We start from the raw sequence: 22936 nt of genomic DNA on the forward strand, positions 1-22936 counted from the left end.
TGTACTTTGAATCTTTTGCTATACTCTGTGTCACACAGTCTCCCCTTCCCTCAAATATATTTTCTGACTGCAAAGACCATAGTCTCACTTTTCTTAACATTTAACAATCACAACATCTTAAAATTCTTAAATTTAAAATTCATCTGGATAGGCCTGCCAGAAGATATCTGTCTTTATCACTTTCTTAAACTCAGATAGAGTATTAAGCTGATGAATCTCCTCAGCAGGCTATTCCACAGTCCTGGGGCAGCAGAAGAAAAGGTCCTCTGGGTTCCCATTATCACAATGCTAAACAAAGATCTTTCCCTCCCTTCATCCCAATATCTCCTGAATTTTCACTGCCTCAGTGTGCTGAGAACAGAAATCCCAATCAGGGACCCAAAGAAAACTGCCCAAAGAGACGACAGAAACAAATCCCATTGATTTCAATAAAGCTTACTCCCAGATAAATGAATATAGGATTGCAGCCTCTTCACATCTGTTCACCTTACTCTAGCAAGTGCAAGCCCCTCCTGTCAAGGCCTAATCCTGGCCTCCTGGATCATGCAACCAGCAGGTGCTCTGAAAGATGGTTTCAGAGCCTAGGACATCCAGACACACTCTAACAAGTCAAGCCAAGCTACGCTATGCTGAGACAGAACAATTCTGGGACAAGACAATACTTTGCAAATGACAAGACCTACCAGTCATAAACAAAAAACACACACAACTACCTCATTGGGATAGCAATAACTAATGAGAAAAATGTTGCAGAAGAGGAAAAGAGAGAGAGAAATACACAGCACTGACTATAGAAATTAAAGAACCGTGGCAGCAAGAAAAAGTTACAATTATACTGTAAGTCACATCAGTCACCAGCATCACATCATTTTTTAAAAACTTTTTTTTTTACAGAAAACCTTCAGAAACAAGACCTATCAAAATACACCAACATCCAGAAAGCAGTCACACTTAAAACATGTTCATTAGTCAGGGAATTTATGAATCAGTTAAAGACGAAATGACTTGGCAAAGCCCATCATGTTCATCTAGAAAAAAAGCACCATGAGCAAGAAAAGAAATAATAATAATGTCAACCCTGTTAATTTTTAAAAAGATGTTTTTAAAAGAAGGATGAACAATTATCAGCAAGTATTTCAAACAAATTGGAGAGGAAGGTCTATGGGTCAAATAATTTTTTTTTTAAAAAAACACTATCTTCTAGCACTAGCTAGAGACCCACTTTTTCCTTTGCACTACAGACCAAGTAGGCACAACTAACTCAAGCAAGTGAGCCAAACCACATGCCACAGAGGAAGGGTAAAAACAACTATTGTTGTTGAGAAATAATTTCCTCAGTAGAACTCTAAGGGAAATACCTTAATGGGAGACTTGCCAGTGAGATACTATTGCAAGGTAGTTGTACAGCAGAGGCCACGCATATTTACTCAGAATTAAGTCCCACAGAGTTCAATGAGATTTAAGGCCCTTAAACACAAATCATCAATTTCAAAGCTTGCATCCATTTCCAGTTTCACTTAATTTCAGGCTTCAGAAATGCTTTTTTATAATGCTTTTAAAATTAGTTGTAAACAAATTTTCACGTTTTTCTTACATCTTTAAACCCTCTGCAAAAAACAAAAATAAAACCCTGTGGATTCTAAGAAGACTTATACGTTCAAAAATACTTAGAGTCTTTCAGGTGGACCTTGAATTTCCTGAAGGGGGATAAGAGGTAAACTGCCTGCTGACTGCTCCCACCTCAACACAGAGATTATAAAATCAGAAAATAGCTTTTTTTTAAAGTTGCCACTGAGCCAACCACTTGATTTAAAGCAGCATTCCCCAACCTGGGACCCTCCAGATGTTTTGGATTACAACTCACATCATCCCGGATTGTCCATGCTTGCTTAGTCTGATGGAAGTTGTAATCCAACACATCTAGGCAGCATCAAGTTTGGTGGGGGCTAGATGGATGGAAAGAAAGAGAGAGAGAAGGGGGAAAATGGGGTGTCAGAAAGAAAGAGTGTTCTGTCCCTGCCTTGGCACCTTGGCAGGGAGGAAAAGAGAAGGGGAGAGTGAGCAAGAGAGCGAGAGAATGAAGGGGTGTCAGAAGGAGAGAGGGGGAGAAAGGATCAATGGGGGATGGAGGGATAGAGAGAGAGAAGATAAAATGGGTGGCAGAGAGAGGGGAGAGAAAGGAAGTTAGAAATAGAGAGGGGGAGACAGATTGGGAGAGGGAGAGAGAGAGGCGGCGGCAGCAGCAGCAGCAGCCCAAACCAACTTTTGCAGCACCAAAAGGTCTTTTGCCTTTTCCACCAAGGCAAAAGACTCGAAGGAAAAGGGGATAGGGGAGGAACAGAGAGTGAGCAAGAGTTTACCTCCTTCAGGCTCCTTGTCTGCAGCCACAAGAGCAGCTGGAGCAGGAAAGGGCTGCTCTTGGTATCCCAGCCACGCTACTGTTCCTGCGCCAGCTCCAGTAATCCACAAGCACTTGAGCAGGGGTTGGGCTGTCACTGCTCGCATCTTCCTCCCGGTCTGTTCGCGCCCCATCCCAGGCTGCGCTGTGGAGGAGGTGAAGCCTGGGCCTGGCCAACTCCAGCCCTGCGCATGGCTGCAAGCCCCAGCAGCATGGCTAAAGATGGGTTGGAGGATGGCTGCCTGCGCCCGCGCCGCTGACACCAACTCCATCCCCCTGCCCTGATGAGTTGTTCTACTTGGCCTGCACGATGGCGAAGGCCAAGTAGAAGGCCCCATTGAGGAAGGGAGGGGTGGGGTCGCGCTCCTGGAAGTCCAGGAGACACACAGTTTAAGGCTCTCCCAGCTTCCATTGGGGCCTCTCCTTGGTCGTCGTCACCATGGCGACCAAGGAGGGACCCCGATGGAAGCCGGGAGAGCCTTAAACCGCAAGTTTCCGAAACACGGGAAACATCTGGCTTAAGCCACGCCCACCTCGTCCATCCGGGCCTCTCCTATGACCTCGTTTGGAGAGGCCTGGATGGATGAGGTGGGCATGGCTTAAGCCAGGCGTTTCTGCGTTTCGGAAATGCATGGTTTAAGGGCCCCCAGGCTTCAATTGGGGCCTCTCCTTGGTCGCCGTGGTGATGACGACCTAGGAGAGGCCCCGATGGAAGCCTGGAGGGCCTTTAAAGCACATTTTTTCCTGGACAAAAGGGGGGAAATGGGTATTTCCGGCCGGACCCAGATTTGCCCCCCCCTTTTCTGGGCATGTCCAGGCAGATCCGGACGTTTGGTCACTCTATTCAAAGTGATCCTGATAGGCTGGAGTGCTGGGCTGAAAACAACAGAATGAAATTTAATAGGGATAAATGCCAAGTTCTACATTTAGGGAATAGAAACCAAATGCACAGTTACAAGATGGGGGACACTTGGCTCAGCAATACTATAAATGAGAAAGATCTTGGAATTGTTGTAGATCGCAAGCTGAATATGAGCCAACAGTGCAATATGGCTGCAAGAAAGGCAAATGCTATTTTGGGCTGCATTACTAGAAGTATAGCTTCCAAATCACGTGAGGTACTGGTTCCTCTCTATTTGGCCGTAGTTAAGCCTCATCTAGAGTATTGCGTCCAGTTCTGGGCTCCACAATTCAAGAAGGACGCAGTCAAGCTGGAGTGTGTTCAGTGGAGGGCAACCAGGATGATCAGGGGTCTAGAAACAAAGCCCTATGAAGAGAGACTGAAAGAACTGGGCATGTTTAGCCTTGAGAAGAGAAGATTGAGGGGAGACATGATAGCACTCTTCAAATACTTAAAAGGTTGTCACACAGAGGAGGGCCAGGATCTCTTCTCGATCCTCCCAGAGTGCAGGACACGGAATAACGGGCTCAAGTTACAGGAAGCCAGATTACAGCTGGACATCAGGAAAAACTTCCTGACTGTTAGAGCAGTGCAATGGTGGATCAGTTACCTAGGGAGGTTGTGGGTTCTCCCACACTAGAGGCATTCAAGAGGCAGCTGGACAGCCATCCGTCAGGGATGCTTTAGGGTGGATTCCTGCATTGAGCAGGGGGTTGGACTAGATGGCCTTGTAGACCCCTTCCAACTCTGCTATTCTATGATTCTATGATTCAATTATCTCTTCTCAACCCTCCCAGAGTGCAGGACATGGAATAATGGGCTCAAGTTACAGGAAGCCTGAATCTATCTGGACTTCCTGGCTGTTAGACAGTATGACAATGGAAGCTATTACCTAAGGAGGTCGTGGGCTCTCCCACAGTGGAGTCATTCAAGATGCAGCAGGACAGCCATCTATCAGGTGTTGAGCAGGGGGTTGAACTTGATGGCTTTATAGGCCCCTTCCAACTCTGCTATTCTATGTTTCTATGATCTTTTTTTATATATATAATTTTTTTTTATTTTAAAACACAAAATAAACATCTTACAAAAACAACAACACAACATACTACATACATTTAACTAAATGTTGAATACATATATATTGAGTAAATATTATCTATTACTTATCCTATCATACAATATACCATTCTTAACATATAAGTGCCCCCCCACCTCGGGATCTATTCCTGCTTCCAACATCTCATGCTTTCTTCCGCTGGCGGTTTCCCACTTCCTTTAGAAAACACAAATATTAGGAACTGTTTCCAAATTCCTTCAAAATCATTTGATTTAGCTATACCTCTTCTCCATTTAATATTACTTGTCAATTTATCATTAATAGCTATATCCCATACTTCTTTATACCATTCTTCAATAGAATATTCCCCTTGAATCTTCCAGTTCCTAGCTACAATCAATCTCACTGCAGTCAGTAAATTCGTTATCAGTTCCTTAATTTCCTTTTTACATTTAAAATCATCTTCAAATAGTGACAGCAATGCAACTTTTGGTGTTCGTTCTATCTTCATTTCCACAATTTCTTCAATCTCCAAAAACACCATCTTCCACAATTTCTGAACATAGTTACATTCCCACCACATATGCAAATACGTTCCTTTAACCCCACAACCTCTCCAACAATTTTCTGATTGCTGATTGTTTATCTTATTCAATCTAACCGGAGTTAGGTACCACCTCCATACAATTTTAAAATAATTCTCTTTTATTCTTACTGACATATTTCTCAACGCTCTTTGTTTCCATAATCCCTCCCAACCCTGTTGTCCTATTTGTACCTTCAAATCTGTCTCCCAAACCATTTTACCCGAATTATCCACCGTCCCTTTCTCCACCAATATTCTGTATATTTCACTCATCAACCCTTTTAACACTGTTCTTTTCTCCCTTTCATTATCTTTCTTAACTATTAGTTCCTCAAACTTTGTTAATTCTCTACAATCTCCATTATCTCTTACCCACTTTTTAGTCCACTGTTCTAATTGCCTATAATTTAACCAAGTTAATTTTTTATCCTTCAAAACCTCTTCCATATCCTCTCTTGTGCTCATTCCTCTTAACCATTCCCTTAATTTCATTTTATTTTTTTCTATTAAAACTTTACTTAATCTACTCTTTAATTCCTCCGGGAAATTCTTCAACATTATTACCGGTGACAAAGGAGAGCTGCTTGGAAGCAGCTCCCCTTTATATTTACTCCAAATTTCCCAGTGAGACCTCAAAAGCGGGTTATTTATACTTTCCACCCATTTTTTTCCCTTCCATAAAAAATACATTTTCCAAATTCGTCTCTATATTACTAGTAATTTTTTCTTCCATCCAATCTAATTCCCCTAATCCTGTAATTGCCTCCACTATATATCTTAATCTATTAGCTACATAGTATAATTTAATATTCGGGAGACCCAATCCTCCCTTGTTTTGGCTCAAATACCATTTACTTTTATTTACCCTCGCTTTCTTATCACCATTACAATAATTATTTATAATCCTTTGCCAACTTTTTAGCTCTAATTCTGAAATTTTTATTGGTAGCATCCTAAACACAAAATTAATCTTTGCTAAAATCTTCATTTTTATTAATGCTATTCTTCCAAACCAAGATAAATTTAACCTTTTATATTTTTCCAATTTTGCTAAAATCTCTTTTTTTAACACATTTAAATTCTCTTTCTCTAAACTCTCTAGCTTCTGCGTAATTTTTATTCCCAAATATCTAATCTGATTCTTAACTCTCATTTCTCTTCCCTTTTCTTCCCAATCCTTCTCTTCCTTTTTAGTATAATTAAACAACATCATTTCTGATTTAGACCAATTTATTCTTAACCCCGTGATATCCTCAAATTCTCTCAGTTGCTGTTTAATTCTCCCCATCTTCTCTATTGGATTTTTTATCGTCAACAACGTGTCATCTGCAAACATATTCAATTTAATTTCTTTCATACTACCTATTCCTTCAATCTCCTCATCTTCTCGTATTGCATTCGCCAATAATTCCATTACCATTACAAATAGGACTGGTGAGAGCGGACATCCTTGCCTTGTCCCTCTGGCTAGTCGTATCTTATCTGTCACACCATCATTCACTACCACTATGGCTGTATTTTGAGAGTATAACTGTTCTATTATCGCTTTAAATTTATTTCCAAACCCCATTTTATTTAAAACCATCTTTAAAGCTTGCCAGCTCAAACAATCTAAAGCCTTAAAAATATCCAATGCCAGAATTCCCGCTTTAACCCTAGACTTATTTATCACCTGTATTACATTTAATACTCTTCCCACTAAATTAGACATCTGTCTACCTGCCACAAATCCACATTGGTCCTTCCCTATATATTCCTCTATAAATTTATTCAACCGCCTTGCTAAAATAGTTGAAAAAATCTTAGCATCTTGGTTTATTAATGAAATAGGTCTATATGAATCAGGGACAGTCAAATCTTTATCTGGTTTTGGTATTAAAATTATTAATGAATGTTCCCATGATTCTGGCATTCTATCCCCTTCCAATATGGAATTATACAAATTCAATAATTTTGGTACTAAAATTCCTTTAAAAACCTTATAATATTCTGGACCTAAACCATCTACCCCCGGTGATTTACCCGGCTTCAAGTTCTCAATTACTTCTTCTACTTCTCCTTGAGTTATTACCTTTTCCATTAACTCTTTATGCTCTATTTTTATTCTCTTCTTTATATACTTTTCTATATAAGCTTCCAACTTTTGTTTTTGAATATCCTTTACCTTATACAATTCTTGATAAAACTCCTGAAAAATCTTTACTTTATCCTTCATTATATGACAATACTTCCCTTGTTTATCCTTCAAAATCCCTATCCCATTCCTGGCTTTTTCTTTTTGTGTGAGTCTGGCAAGCAATCTAGAATTCCTATTACTGTTTTCAAAATACTCCCTTTTCATATATATTAAATTTTTTTGAACCTCCTCTAAATTTAAATTTTCTAATTGTTTTTTCTTTGCTTGTATTTCTATTAATTTATATTTATTTTTAAATTGCCAATAATCTTTCTCCATTTTCTTAATCTCTTCCTCCAATTGTTCCTGCTCTGCTACTTGTTGCCTCCTTAAATTACACATTTCTCTAATACATATCCCTCTTGATACTGCCTTCATGGTATCCCTAACTACTACCCTTGATGTTCCTCCCTTCTCATTAATTTCCCAAGACTCTGTCAATTCTCTTTGCATTTTTTCTACCACCTTATTGTACTTCAAAAGTTTTGTGTTTAGTTTCCACCTAAACGCTTCCTTATAATTCTTTTTAACTGTAAACTCTAAACTTAACACTGCATGGTCTGTTACCTTTATTACCCCCATTTCCATTTTACATACCTTACTTGCAAACTCTTTTGAAACCATTATATAATCTATTCTAGAGTATGTCTGATGAACTGAGGAGTAGTAAGAAAATCCCAAATTCGATCCATTCAATAAACGCCAACAATCTACATAAACTTTTTCTTTTACTAGTTTATTTAGTATAGTAATATTATTTCTTTTTTCCACATTTATGGGGTTTGATCTATCCACTCTATTATCCATTACCATATTAAAATCCCCAGCTAAAATAAGATATCCTTCCCTAAATGCCTCTATTTCATTAAATGAATCCATAAAAAACTCTCTATGTCTCTCATTAGGGGCATAAACATTTACTAATGTATATTGTTCACTTTCTATTTGCCCCTTTATCATGATATCTACCATTATCATCCTTTTTTACAGTTTTCAATATGAATCCACTTTTTTTGAAATCAAAATTGCTACTCCATTTTTTTTTGACGTCCCTAATGACTTTTCATAATAAACAGACCACCTTGTCCGAATTTCATTTACGCCGTCAAATTTTTGGGTGTGTTTCTTGCATCATAATAATATCAGATCTTTCTTTATTTAACATTTGTTCTATTCTCCTCCTTTTCACGACTGCCCCCAGACCTTTAACATTAAGCGTTGATACTTTAATATTCTTATTCATAATCACCCTTTTGATTTTCCTTCCGATCCCGTGTGCTCTGCAACTCATAAACATACACAACAACAAAAATAAAAATAAACCCTGAACCCCCCTTCAACTCCCTCCCTCCCACCCTATTAATACCCCCAACCCCTCTTCCCCCCCACTACCTTCCCCCTCCCCATATCCCCGTGAGTCTATTACTCCGGCCATTATCTAACTTAGGGGAGAGGGGGGAGGTGGGGCCCCGCCATAACGGCAAGATCTCTATACTTAACTACTTAACATATTATTATCTCATAATACCATTCCCCATTTTACCCCATCCCAGACGCCCTGGCTTTGGCTCCATTCCCAACTCCAGCTCCAAGACTTGAATCCTTAAATAACCCCAAACTCTTCAGCAGCTCCTTGCCCTTCTCCAAAGAGGTTACTCTGTGTTGGCCCCCAGCATAGGAAAACTTTTAAAAAAACAGGGTAACCCCAAGAATATCTCACTGTATTTTTTGTTAGCGTTTCAGTTATTTGCTTAATGCTGCATCTCCATTGGAGTGTTTGCTGACAAAGATCGTTGAATACTTGCACTGCTTTGCCTTTATATTTAATCATGACCATAGACCTCAATTTCTTCATCACTTGCTCTTTTTTATAGTAACTGCCAAATCTCACAAGAATGTCTCTGGTTGATCCTCTATAGTTTGCTCCTCCCACTCTATGGATCCTTTCAATATCACAGTCTTTTATATCCAAATCTGGCATCATATCGTTGAACCACTTCAAAACTATTTTTCTCAAATCCTCTGCTGGTTCTTCAACAAATTGTTTAATTCGTACATTACGACGATCCTGATCTTGAAGCTGGATCAACTTTAGATCTTGATCTTGAAATTTTACCTCACAACTTTTTTCAAAGACATCCTGTTTTTTCACAAGTGCTTTTACTTCCACATCCAGCTTCTTTATCTCTCTGTCATTCTGCACGACCTTATCTGCAAGCACCTCCATCCGTGCTGCTGCATTTTTTTCATTAACATCCATCTTCTTGCTCAGTGTGGCAGTGCTGTCCAGAATCAGCTTCTTCAATTCTTCCAATGCAGTTGAAATTGGCACCGTGCCAGATCCCTCCGCCATCTCGACAGATCCGTTGCTTTCGCTTTCACTGCTTTGTGAGACTTTTTCTACAGACACTTTCTCAAGACGGGCCAAATTATGATTAGAAGGATGAACTCTTTGCCAAGTAGCCTTCCCCGGGGTTTTTTTTTTTAAATTTTCTAACGTACGGCATGGATCTATTTTTAGCTCTCAGTCAATGTCCCATTTACAATCCACACTGTCTCTCTTCCTACGCAAATAAACACTTCTTCTTCAGTGCTTTTTTAAAGGGTGAATTTACTGCCAAATAAGCCTTTCTCTCAGATTAGGAGTATAAATCACCACTTATCAGACGTAGGAGACGGGAGAGCTCTAGCAAATGTTAGTTTCATTTTCTTGCTTGCTTCCCCCTCCTTCTGTCTGTTTACAGCCAAAGAACGTGCTGCTTTCCTCCCTCTTTATACTGAGTTTACTTCTGAAAACAGGATTTTCACCCTCTCTTAGCACTCATAATCCACTTCCTTCATTTTCATTAACGACCCATGCCTTTTTAAATGAGATAATAGCTTTTCAGATTCCCCCCGATCAGGAGCTCTTAAGGAGAAATCTTACCCGCCATGGCGTCCGGCTCCGCCCCCCTGTTTCTATGATCTTAACAATAAACAAAATCATATTTACATTGTTTACATAGTGTGTTGGCTTTGATCCACTGAAAGATTGTGGATCATCAGAGTTGGACGATGCAATATTTCAAAGTAACATCAAGCTAGGTTCGATGAAACAATGTATTACATATACAAAGAGACAGATACTTTAGGACACAGATACAGGAAAGGAAGGCAGTTATAACCAGAGCAATGCTGTCAACAAATTAGGGAGCAATTCTATGTACCCTAGACAGCATCTGGGATGGCAAAGGATTGCTTGGTTTCCTCTGAGCTCGTAAACAGGGCTCCAAACTGGGAGCCAGACAACTGTGCTCCCCACCCCCTCGTAGCTGACGCAGGTAGAACCACAGTGGAGCTTGAAGAAAGGGAAAGGAGACATTCTGGGGTGTGTGAGAATGGGGACATGGGGCTATGAGCTATCCCCACCCATCCCCACCCTCCTTCATTCCCCTTCCTGTAAAATCACCCATCTAGCTAAAATGCAGGGCGGTTGAAGACCAGAAGTGAAGATCACCTCCATGTCACAGCCATCCTGAATTGGATACTTGGCTGCCTCTGAACCTAGAGGCTTCAACCTCTGGTTTTCCTGGGCTATCTTCATAGGATTGTACCCTTAATCTGAGGTTTTAATCTGACTACAACTGCTAAATCTGGTCCACCAAGGTTTTTCATCCTCAATTCATCTCCGTTTTCTTGGTCCCTAATGGCTCTGCCTGTAACCCATTCTTTTTTCACAGGTGCTCACAGTTCAACTCTCATTAACACCAAAGTAGACATAATCAAAGCTGAATATACATGAGACAAACAACTCAGAGCTAGATTTAGGAGATGGAGTTTACTTTCCAAGGTTCTAGATCATGCTTCAAGGATTCAGGTTTTTCTTCCTCAGTTGCTGCCATAACCTTTGATTTTGTAGATTGCCTCCCTTAACAAGTATTTAGCCAGCTAACCACTCAAGAGAGTTAAGCCAAGATTTGTGCTAAGTTTGAACACAGATCTTAAAGGCCTTTATTATAAGCCACACCGAAGAAGGTATGAAGTTAAATTTAACTGTGTTTGTGCTGAATCAGTTTTAACAAACAATACAGTTTCTTAGGTCAAATGCTTCTACTATGACAAAAGTTCCCAAAGGCAAATAAAAGTAGGAGATTTCCATATTCAGAAATAGCATATCTGATTACTAGATGCTAGGAGAAAATAAGAGTAGACTATTTTTCTTTTTCACTTGAGAATTTTCCTTAGAAGCTGGATCCCTACTGTTGGCAAGGGTGCTTGCAGGCAGGTTTTCCTGGGGCTGGCACTGAGTCTCCACACCAGATATACCCTAAAGTTCAGCATTTGAGGGAGCAGCAGCAGTTAGTGCATGTAACAGTACCTTTTTGAAGTGTGGGGTGATTCTTGCTGCCATTGTTGCTGGAAATATGCTGGCAGTGACAACAACAGGCAGTGGCCACTACCCAACTTGCAGCCTGAAAGCCACATTGGTATGTTGGAATAGAATTGGGGAAAAGGGGAAGAGGTTGCATGAAACAACCTCTCGGACCTGGTGTTGAGGACCCCCAGGATGGTGGTTCTGGGGGATCTCAACTTCCATGCTGAGGCTCCTGTATCCGGGGCGGCTCAGGACTTTATGGCTGCCATGACAACCATGGGGCTGTCTCAAAATGTTACTGGCCCAACGCATGTAAAAGGACACACGCTTGATCTGGTTTTCTCGACTGGACAGGAGGATGGTAATCTCGAAGTGGGGGAACTAACATCTACCCCCTTGTCATGGTCGGATCACTTCCTATTGAGGTTTAGACTCTCGGCGGCCTTTCCCCTCTGCAAGGGTGGGGGGCCTATTAAAATGGTCCACCCCCGGAGGCTAATGGACTCCGATGGATTCCAGAGGGCTCTGGGGGATTTTCCTGCTGATATGGCCAGTGCTCCTGTCGAAGCTCAGGTCGCTCTGTGGAATGCAGAGATGACTCGGGCGGTTGACACGATCGTGCCCAAGCACCCTCTCCCTCTGAGCAGAGCCCGGTCAGCTCCTTGGTATACACCTGAGCTGAGGGCAATGAAGCAAGAGGGGAGACAGCTAGAACGCAGGTGGAGGAAAACTCGTGCTGGGTCTGATCGAACACGGGTTAGAGCTCACTATCGAGCCTACTCTGTGGCAGTGAGGGTGGCAAAGAGACAGTTCTTTTCCACCAGCATTGCATCTTCTCAGTGTTGTCTGATGGAGCTTTTCCAAGTGGTTCACGGCCTGTTACACTCTAGGCCAGGAAGTGAGATGGTTGAACCCACAGTAGCACGCTGTGACGAGTTTGCACGGCACTTTGAAGATAAAGTCGCTCAGATTCGTCATGAATTGGACACCACACTTAATGCAGCTCCACTAGTAGAGGCGTTCAGAGCATCGTCCGGTTCAGTTTTATTGGATGAGTTTCAGTTATTGAGGCCCGAGGATGTGGACAAGGTGCTTGGCCAAGCCTGGTCGACCACCTGTCTGCTTGACCCTTGCCACTCGTGGCTCATTACATCAAATAAGGAGGGGATCGCCGGCTGGGTCCAGGAGGTTGTAAATGCCTTCTTGAGAGAGGGAGTGGTGCCGGCCTCTTTAAAAGAGGCGGTAATTAGACCACTCCTGAAGAAGCCTAATCTGGACCCGGAAGATGTTAACAACTACAGGCCGGTGGCTAATATCCCTTTCCTGGGCAAGGTGCTTGAGCGGGTGGTTGCAGGACAACTCCAGGCACTCTTGAATGAAATGGATTATCTAGATCCATTTCAATCAGGTTTCAGGCCTTTTTTTGGAACGGAAACTGCCTTGGTCACCCTGTGGGATGACCTCTGTCAAGAGAGAACCCTGTTGGTTCTCCTGGACCTCTCAGCGGCCTTCGATACCATCGACCATGGTATCCTTCTGGATAGGTTGTCTGAGCTGGGAGTTGAAGGTACTGCATTGCAGCGGTTCTGCTCCTACTTGGATGGCCGATTCCAGAAGGTGGTGCTGGGGGATTATTGCTCTGTGCCATGGCTCCTAAGCCATGGGGTTCCACAGGGCTCTATCTTATCCCCTATGCTGTTTAACATATACATGAAGCCGCTGGGGGAGGTTATCCGGAAATGTGGACTGAGGTGTCATCAATATGCGGATGATACCCAGCTCTACCTTTCCTTTTCATCAAACCCAGGTGAGGCAGTGACTGTTCTGAACCAGTGCCTGGGCACGGTAATGGACTGGATGAAGGCTAACAAACTGAGACTCAATCCAGACAAGACGGAGGTACTGTTAGCAGGTGGTTCATCTGTCCAGATAGGTGATGTTTGCCCTGTCCTGGATGGGGTTGCACTCTCCCTAAAGGATCGGGTCCGTAGTTTGGGGGTGCTCTTGGATCCAGAACTGTCACTTGAGGCACAGGTGAACTCAGTGGCAAAGAGCACCTTTTATCAGCTTAGGTTGATATACCAGCTACGCCCTTATCTGGACAGAGATAGCCTAGCTACAGTTATCCATGCTCTGATAACCTCTCGTTTGGATTACTGCCTTTGAAAATGGTCCGGAAGCTTCAGCTGGTACAAAACAGGGCAGCCTGTTTACTAACAGGGACTGGCCGGCGAGATCATATTATGTCAGTCCTTTTACAACTTCATTGGCTGCCAGTCCAGGTCCAGGCCCGATTCAAAGTGCTGGTATTGACATTTAAAGCCCTAAACAGTTTGGGGCCAGGTTATTTGAAGGAACGCCTCCTCCCATATGTACCTGCCCGGACCTTAAGATCATCTACAGGAGCCCTTCTCCGTGAGCCCTTGCCAAACGAAGTGAGGCAGGTGGCTACTAGGAGGAGGGCTTTCTCTGCTGTGGCACCCCAGTTGTGGAATGAGCTCCCCAGAGAGGTCCGCCTGGCACCTACACTGTACTGCTTTCGTCGCCAGCTGAAGACCTTTTTATTCTCTCAGTATTTTAACACTTAATTTTAACTTAAATTTAAATTTTACTGTTTTAACTCTGTATTTTAATTTATATCAATTTTGCTGCATGGTTTTTATCCTGGTTGTGCTTTTTATACTGTATTTTGTATTTGTGCTTTTAACCTGTTGGTTGTTTTATTATGGTTTTAATTTTTGTGAACCGCTCAGAGAGCTTCAGCTATTGGGCGGTATAAAAATGTAATAAATAAATAAATAAAATAAAATACCAAGGACTTATAGTTGCTTTGTTGGGTCATGGCTAAAGGACTGGAAAACATGGCATGCGAGCTGACGGGGCAGTATTGCAGTTTGAGATTGATAAACCAATGGTTAAGGAGCACCTAATTTCTTTGAACGAGTTCAATTCTCCAAGGCCTCATGAACTGCATCCTAGAGTAATAAAGGAGCTGGCAGAAGAACTCTCAAAACCACTGTCTGTTATCTTTACAAAATCATGGAAGACGGGGGAGGTGCCAGATGACTGGAGGAGGGCTAATGTTGTCCCTATCTTCAAACAGGGCAAAAAGGAGGAACCTGGAAACTACAGACCAGTCAGTCTGACATCCATCCCTGGGAAAATTTTGGAGCAGATTATAAAGAAGTCAATCTGTAAGCACTTTGAAAACAATGCATTGATTATTAGAAGCCAGCATGGATTTGTCAAGAACAAATCCTGTCAGACTAATTTGATCTCATTTTTTGATTGGGTAACCTCCCTTGTGGACTGTGGGAATGCTGTGGACATAATATATACTGATTTCTGCAAAACTTTTGACAAAGCGCCCAATGATATTCTGATTAACAAACTTGCTAATAGTGGGCTAGTTGGAACAACTTTTAGGTGGATCCACAGTTGGCTATGTGGTTCCTTTGGAAAGACAGTGCCAGGGTAGATGACACCTGAGCTAGAATGGCATTTCTTAGATTCTCATAAGTTTCATAGATTAGCTCAATGGGGTGTTGTCCCCGCCCCCCAATATGTAATTCCAGTCTTCCTTTCAGGTCACTTTTGGGCAGTAACCCTAAGCAAAGTCACTAGAACTCCACACTAAACTATAGCCACAAGAAAATAAAACATAATAAATGCCAATTCATTTATACCTTGCAGTATAGGTAGGGATGCAAAATACTTCTCCTGCCCATATAAATCTCTACTTAGTCTACGAAAACTGCCCATTTAAGACCAGAGTTAAGGTTATCTCATGTTGGCTCAAGCTCCTAAAAACCAGGAAATTGAAAACTATGGGTCTGTTCCGACAACACACTAAGCCATGGCTAGAGCGCTAACCCTTTTGCAGCAAATGGTTAATGAGCATGTTTAAACCATGGTTATGTAGCCACCATGGTTAGGAATGGTTCACACAACATGCTAAGCCATAATGTTTAGTTCAAACTGCTTAACCACCGTGATCTAAGGAAGATTCCTTAACTGACATGCCCTGGGATTAGTGATGGTGTTGTGCCATGTGATACATTGTAGTTGCTTTCAACTTACCTTCCATGCACCATCCTTTCCTGGGTCTTTCAGGCCTAAATCAACTGGGGAAGAAGTACCTGGGACCAGCAAAGATGCCCCACATTGTCCTGGTGCTCTGTTGTCTTATAAAGCATCCATGTCTTGCTGTATTGCAAGGGACATCCTCCTATGAGCTGACCCTACCCCCTTCCCAATGTATTTGAAACTGCTTTCTTGCAAGTTTACCTACATGATAAATGGAATTATAAATACTTAACTAATGCTAATCATGATTTTAAGGTGCACACTTAACTTTTTTTTAGCTATACACCTCAAACAAACAACAAATTCAAGTAACCATGTTTGCTAATAAGAAAAAAAACACACCAAAACAATGGTAGGTTAATACTTTTATTAGGAATCACCCACTGTTTCAGTCTGGAAGTACTGGGAGAGAGTGGGGACTGCTGTGGGGGAGGAAGCAGGGGCCCCATGGACCACACAATGTCCACTCCTGTTCTATGGATAAAGGAGGCTGACCTTTACAGACAGTCACCCTCCACATAGGTAGAAAGTGATGAGAATGGTGAAGGAGGGAGCAGAGCTAGCAAGCTCATGTCCATTTCACTTCCTCGTGTGCAGAGCTTATGCATGACAAGAATAACTGAATAAGGCTAGTTTCTCACAAGCATGTTAATGAGTATACATAGAATGGAAAAGCACATCTAGTGTAATGTGTGACTATATGCCTAGTTTGAGATTATCTTTGTATGACCTTTTCCCACCACACAGGGAGCAAGAACAAGGATTGGGACTGTTATGCTGCATTTCTACTTTTAGAAAGGTGATGTAAGACCTTGAACTTTCTGCTCCCTGAATCTGTGGATTCCATCTCCAGCTCTCCCAAATTCTCTGAGAGTCAAACTACAGATTGCTTTAAGGATGTAGCTTTATTTCCCCTTATTTTTACTCAAAAATAATGCAGGGGGTCCTAATGAACCAGAATTCGTGTGTGAGAGAGAGTTTGTGTGGCGGGCAACCCTTTGCCTGCAATTTTCATTAGAGCTGCTGGGAATCTACACGTCGTTGTGAGGGCGCTTGCATGCGCCCCCAGTGCGCCCCCAAAATGATTGTGTAGCTCGTGCCCCTGAAGAGACGGAGGAAGAGGCAGAGGAGGAGGCGGCTGGGGAATCCGGCCGCGTCCTGCCGCCGCCGCCGCCCACCTCCCCGCCAGCCTCCTGCTGCCGGCGGAAGAGCCAGCTGGGTCGGAGAGCTTCTTCCGCTCTCTGCCCGCCTTCTTCCGCCAAGCTTTCTGACCTGGCCGGTGGGGAAGTGGGCGGCAGCAGCGGCAAGGACGCGGCTGGATTCCCCAGCCGCCTCCTCCTCCGCCTCTTCCTCCGTCTCTTCAGGGCCGGCCGGGTTGGAGAGCTCGGCGGAAGAAGGCGGGGGGAGAGAGCAGAAGAAGCTGTTTGACCCGGCTGGCTCTTTCGCCAGCAACAGGAGGCCAGCGGGGAGGTGGGCGGCGGCGGCAGAACACGGCCGGATTCCCCAGCCTCCTCCTCCTCCGCCTCTTCCTCTGTCTCTTCAGGGGCACGAGCTACACAGTCGTTTTGGGGGCGCACTGGGGGCGCCTGCAAGCGCCCTCACAACGACGTGTAGATTCCCTACTGGATGCCTTTTGGCAGTGTAAATTGGAGACATGGGGGCCTCATGCAGATTGAGACCACAGTTGGGGGGGTTAATATCCCTACACTCAGCCAAGCTGTAACTGCTTCCCCTCCACATGTGTAGAGCTTGCACATGAGTGACTGAACCAGGCTACATGCCCACAGCGCACAGCAACCTTAATAAATGCATAGATGTGAAGACATGTTGAGTACAATGTGAGACTATCCCTAGTTTGAGACATGATCCTTGCACATCCTTTCCCACCACATAGAAAGAAGCAGCAGGGAATGAGGCCCTTGCACTGTATTCTGCCCTCAGCAAGTCAGCACATGGGCCCCAATCCCCATGTTTCCTTTACCTAACATGTGGAAATAAATGTCAGGGATGTGCTATATTTCTGCTATCAGTGCGGTGATGTGATTGTTTTGCCCCCTCCCTGCACCTATGCATTACATCCCCACAAAATATCCTGAGAATCTAACTGCCTAGTACTTTAAAGAAGGGCTGTGCACCCACTCCCTGATCCACCTCGGAGGCCGATCTGAAGCAGCCCTGATCTGCCTTGGGGGGTTTCTGGGTGACAGCTGCGCAGCCAGGATGTGCAACTGGCACCCAGAAAAGTCTCCCCACTTACCTGGTGCCTCCGCCATCTGCCACTACCACCGAGGATAGCGGCGGCACCAGGTAAGCCCCCTTCCCCCCTTTCCTGCGTCCGCTGTCCACCACCACCACCAGTTTGCATCCGGCAGCTTCCAATGCCAATGACGCAGAAGACCAGAAGTAGGCGGATGTGGCAGATGGAGGTAACTGGGGAAGGGAGGAGTGGGGCTTACCTGGGTCCGCCACCACCGGGTTGCATCCAGCAGTGGTGGTGGATGCAAGTAAGTGGGGAAGGGGGGAGGGGGGCTTACCTGGGTCTGCGTCCACTGGCTTGCGTCAGGTGGTGAAGGAAGTGGTGGACAGAGTTAAGTGGGGAAGGGGGGAGGGGGCTTATCTGCTGCCTTCATCGCCATCTTTCTTCTGGCAGCTTCCACTGCTGCCGCCAGAAATGAAAGGGAGAAGGCTGTGTGATATCTTAAAACCGTGTGGCCTACTCCCTTTCATTTCCGGTGGTGGCACTGGAAGCTGCCAGAAGAAAGATGGTGGCGGCGATGGAGGCAGCAGGTAAGGAGACTGGGGGTGGGGGCTAGGGGCAGCTCTGAAGCCCCCAGGTGGCCCTAAGCTTCAGAGCCAATTGGCTTCAGCTTCGGGCCGCCTTGGCCTTCACCTGTACTGCCTCAGATCCAGTGCAGAAGGGTCCGAACCATCCCGATCCACTTCGGATTCGGGGTTCGGATCTGAGGTGGTGAACAGCCCTACTTATGTAGCTAGGTGTGTGTGTGTGTGTGTGTGTGTGTGTGTGTGTGTGTATGTGTTCCAGTATAAAAATAACTTATGGGACATCATATGGATCAGGACCCTAGAGGAGTGGGCATGGGCTTTTAACCCCTTGTCTTATGCCTGCAATATACGTTAAAATTGGATGTCTTTTTTGGCCATGGAAATTGAAGGAATGCCCCCCCCCCGATCCAGTTTGGGACCACAGCAGGGCAGCAAAGGGTTAGTCTACTTATTCCCTAAACTAGGTTACAATCCATGTAGTAACATGTAGTTTGGCTTTGTGAGGTCAAATTCCATAATTAAAGTAATAGGCATTGCACAAAGAAGCCCTCTGTAACAGAATTCCTCTGAAAACACTGGAGTACTGGCAGCATTCTAGCTTCAGAGTGAAACTAAGCATGCTCACCATCATTTTGCCAGCAGTTGCTGCCATAGGCTTTCATGGGGCAGAAACACCTTAATAACCTTTGAAACGTTTCTCAGAATTTCACCCAAACCAATTATTCCTGACAAGGCAGAATAACATATATCAGCATTTTCCACCAAAATTTGAAATAAATGTACATGTGTCAATTTTCATTTATACACGTCATTAAATTTGCTGTACGTGTAACCATTTTTAGCGGATTGCTTTGAAATTTTGGAGAACTATAGACCTCATCAAATAAAACATGGATGCCTAGTTTTATCATATTATCTAAACAAGTGTCATTTTTATAAGCAGAATTTTTGAGGCTTACAAAGGCAAAACCTTTTGGGGGGGGGGCAAGTCACCTAAACTAATGGGTCACTACCATGCCCTTTTAATATAATTTTGATGAACAACACTTTACAGAGGACAAGAGAACAGGATTTTCTAAATCCAGTTGTAATCTATATTTACTTGTATTTTATACGAATGAGGAAACTGTTCTTTGTGTGAGCACAGCTGAGGAACTATCTTTGCAACTGGACCTAAAGACTCCAAAGTATTGGTGATACTTTTCAGTGACATAGAGGATACAGTTAATAGTCTGACAGTACTATCCTATCAATGTCAACTGGGACATTCTAAGGAGTAAACCCAGGTGAAGACCCTTTTATTCCCACAAGCATTTTAGCCCTTCAATTTTTGTTAATTTGTTATTGCATTTTTAGATCTTTATACTGCTGTTGGTTTTTACTTTGGCTTTATATTGCAATTTTAAACTCTTACGTTATGGTTTTAAGTTCTGTACACACACCCCAAACAGCTTTGGCAGTATAGAATAATTAATAAGTGAACAAATAAATAAATGGAATTAAATGGGAATTACTCCTGGTAAGTGTGTACAAGATTGCAGCCTCAGTCATCTTTCCTAGCCTCGAGAGTAATTGCTTGGGTAATTAACTAACAGTAGAATATTTAAGTGACATTAGAATATTTAATTAGAGTAACTTCTGTCTGAACAAATGTTTATGATAGATTATGTGTCGAACAGCAGTCTCCACCACACCCAAGTATCAAATATCTCTGATATATATGCATTTTTCAGTTAGAAAATAAAACTAAGACTTTATATCAAACTTTTGTTTTTTACTTAGTAACACCTACTTTTAACAGATCAATGTGCAGATCAATAAGTCCAGCCCTATGTATATTTACTCAGAAATAAGTCCTATAGAGTTCAATAACATTTGCTATCAAATAACTATGCAGAGAATTGCAACCTTAATATCTTTTCTTTTGATTGCACCATTACTTGTGTTAATTGCAGAGAAAACAAATCTACATATATAGTATAGAGGATAATTTTACTGGTTTTTAGAGAGCTGGCACATATGGGCAAGCTTAACTCAGAAGTCTGGCCATGTGGAAAAATACAAATGTTTCATTTAATGCTTCATCTAATCTGTTTCACATAAAGTGCTTTCATACTATCCTTATGAACACAGTTATAAACATCCAGCACTCCCACAGCATCTTAGCCCATGCAGTTTCTTATGCCTTACCTTTTATATCCAAGTATTATTTTTTTTAAAAAAAAATCAGTTATAGAGGAGGGCCATGGTGCCTTCTTCAGCTGAGCCAAGTACCCAGCACACTTGATTTCACAGCAGGCTGCTTACCACTTCCTGTAACTCATATCCTTGATGGGGTCTCTTTTTAATGTGAATGAGAAAGGCGATTTTGGAAGTTGAAGGGGCACAAATCTGTGCCCCCCAAGACCTGCCCAAATAGTCGAAATGAAGCGAACAAGAAATCCAAAGTCAGTAAAACATACCAAAATATATATTAGGCAAGGAGAAACCAAGTGTAGAACATGTTGTGGAAGAGGCAAACGTACGTATTGGAATAAGCACGCAGTGTCAAGTAACAGATAGGCACTCATAAGCTATTTTTACATACAGCTTTGCCTCTGGCAGGGCTTCAAAGATAACTGAGGGACAGAATATAATGTTCTCTGATTGGCCAGCCACCAAGGGTGATTCAAACTATAAACCACTGCATTTTCATATCATCAGGTGGTGGGTGAAAATGCTTGTATGAAAGTCATCATTAAAAATAATAATTCAAAAATGTGCCCATGAGTTATACACATGATTGTCTTCATGGTGTCATTTCATGAATAGTACATTTCATCATCAGGGTTGGACAAATGCATTGCATGCTGCATTCTTCACAGCACTGCCTGTCCTTTGAAAGCCAATAGAAAAGCAGCCTTAATGGAAAAGACATCCAGCATTGGGTTTCCTTTCGAATGCAGCAGTAAAATATTGGATATTAGCTGGATCGTGCATATGGTCAACAAACTGTGCTTTACTGTCACAAATATAAATACAGATTTGTGTTGTAGATGGACCAAAGAAATTATGGAAGTTGACAGCGTCTGTGGAAGTGTGGGGCAAAGTTATGGGGAACCTCAGCACCCATCTGAATTTGGGCTGCAGCAATGAACAACAAACAAGAGTATATGCTCCTGCTTCCATTTTATATCATTTAGAACGCCTCTTGTTGGGTTTGACATACGTTCTGCCTATAATCACTGTTGTGGAGTTATTTGGAGTTGTGAAGCAAAACATTCTGAAGAAAAATAACAAAAAGGAATACAGCAATCTCTGTCCATCAGCATCAAAAATGATTAATGAGTAAAACATATACATGCCATCTTTACACCTGAGTACATGAAGGCCCACATTTTTATGAGGATGCAATTTCATCTTGAGAGAGCACATGGCATTGCTCCTGTAAAGGAAACCACACTCAGCCAAACCGGCTGCCCACTGGATTTTGCACAGATCTTGGAATAAAGCACACAGCTCTCAAATTGAAAGGGTTAAGCCCAATCCTTTATTGAATTAGGAAGGGTAAGAGGCAAGCATTTACATCAGATTAGCTACTAAAATGGATACATAAACCCCGAACCCCACACCAGCAAACTAAAACATTTGTTACAGAATATACTTCCCCGCAGCCAGGTGTCCTTCAGCTCAGGCACTGGCTTCAGATTTGGTAGACTTTTTAAGGCCCCCACTATTCTACTCCTCCCCCTCCCTCCAGATGGGCCAATTTCTCTTTCACAGTTGCAAATTGCCCTCAAGGTCACTTCTCTCGCCTCAACGGAGCCAGGAGATGGCTTCCCGCCTACAGCCAGGTGGAGAGATAAGCGGTACTTCTGCATTTCTATAACAGACAATGGACAAGAATAAATGACTAAAAACAGTAATTCTGAGTACACTTAACCCTTTCCTTACACCTTCCCCCTTAAGATGGCTTTTCTAGAAAAAGCCATCTCATGCTAAAACCCTTTTTTACCGTTTAACTTCCCCCCTCCCCTCGGTTGAAGCTCCGGGACAGTCCATCAGCCACCACATTCTCTCTGCCTTTAATGTGGGATATTGTAAACTCAAAGTCTTGTAAAGCGCAATAGTTTTTGGTTGGTGTTTTTCACCCTGGCTAACCAGCACAAGGGAGAATGGTCAGTTTGGATTGAAAAGGCTCTTCCCCAAAGATACGGTCTTAGCTTGCCCAGGGCCCAAACAATAGCCAAACATTCTTTTTCAATGGTTGCTAACACCCTTTCTCTCGGCAGCAACTTTTTGCTGACGAATGCCACCGGTTGTAGCCCCCCGGCTCCTTTCTGCAGTAACACCGCACCTAAGCCTGCCTCCGAGGCATCCGTTTGCACCACAAATGGCTGGTCAAAATCGGGGGCTTTCAAGACCGTAGCACACTGCAAACGCTCCTTCAGCTTCTCGAACGCCTGCTGGCAAGCTCTAGTCCAGTGAACCCATATTGGCTGTCTCTTTCTACACAACTCCGTCAAGGGGGTGGCCAGCTGACTAAAATTTGGCACGAATCTCCGATAATAGCCAGCTAGCCCCAGAAAGGACTGCACCTGCTTCTTGGTTTGGG

General features: G+C 43.0%; 1 protein-coding gene across 2 annotated transcripts in view; it reads right to left on the reverse strand.

Annotated features, from left to right (window-relative positions):
* Positions 1 to 20822, reverse strand: part of C5H10orf71 (chromosome 5 C10orf71 homolog) — a 145340-nt gene extending 124518 nt beyond the window's left edge. Inside the window, exon 1 of one of the 2 annotated variants that reach the window (XM_063125879.1) lies at positions 20805 to 20822. The gene's annotated coding sequence lies outside the window, so the exon portion shown is untranslated. Of the gene's footprint in view, positions 1 to 20532; positions 20569 to 20804 lie in introns of those variants that run through there. The other variant, XM_063125878.1, reaches the window with a different exon arrangement.
* Positions 20823 to 22936: the final 2114 nt, after the last annotated feature.

This window comes from Elgaria multicarinata, chromosome 5, assembly GCF_023053635.1.
Source record: "Elgaria multicarinata webbii isolate HBS135686 ecotype San Diego chromosome 5, rElgMul1.1.pri, whole genome shotgun sequence".
Lineage (NCBI taxonomy): Eukaryota > Metazoa > Chordata > Lepidosauria > Squamata > Anguidae > Elgaria > Elgaria multicarinata.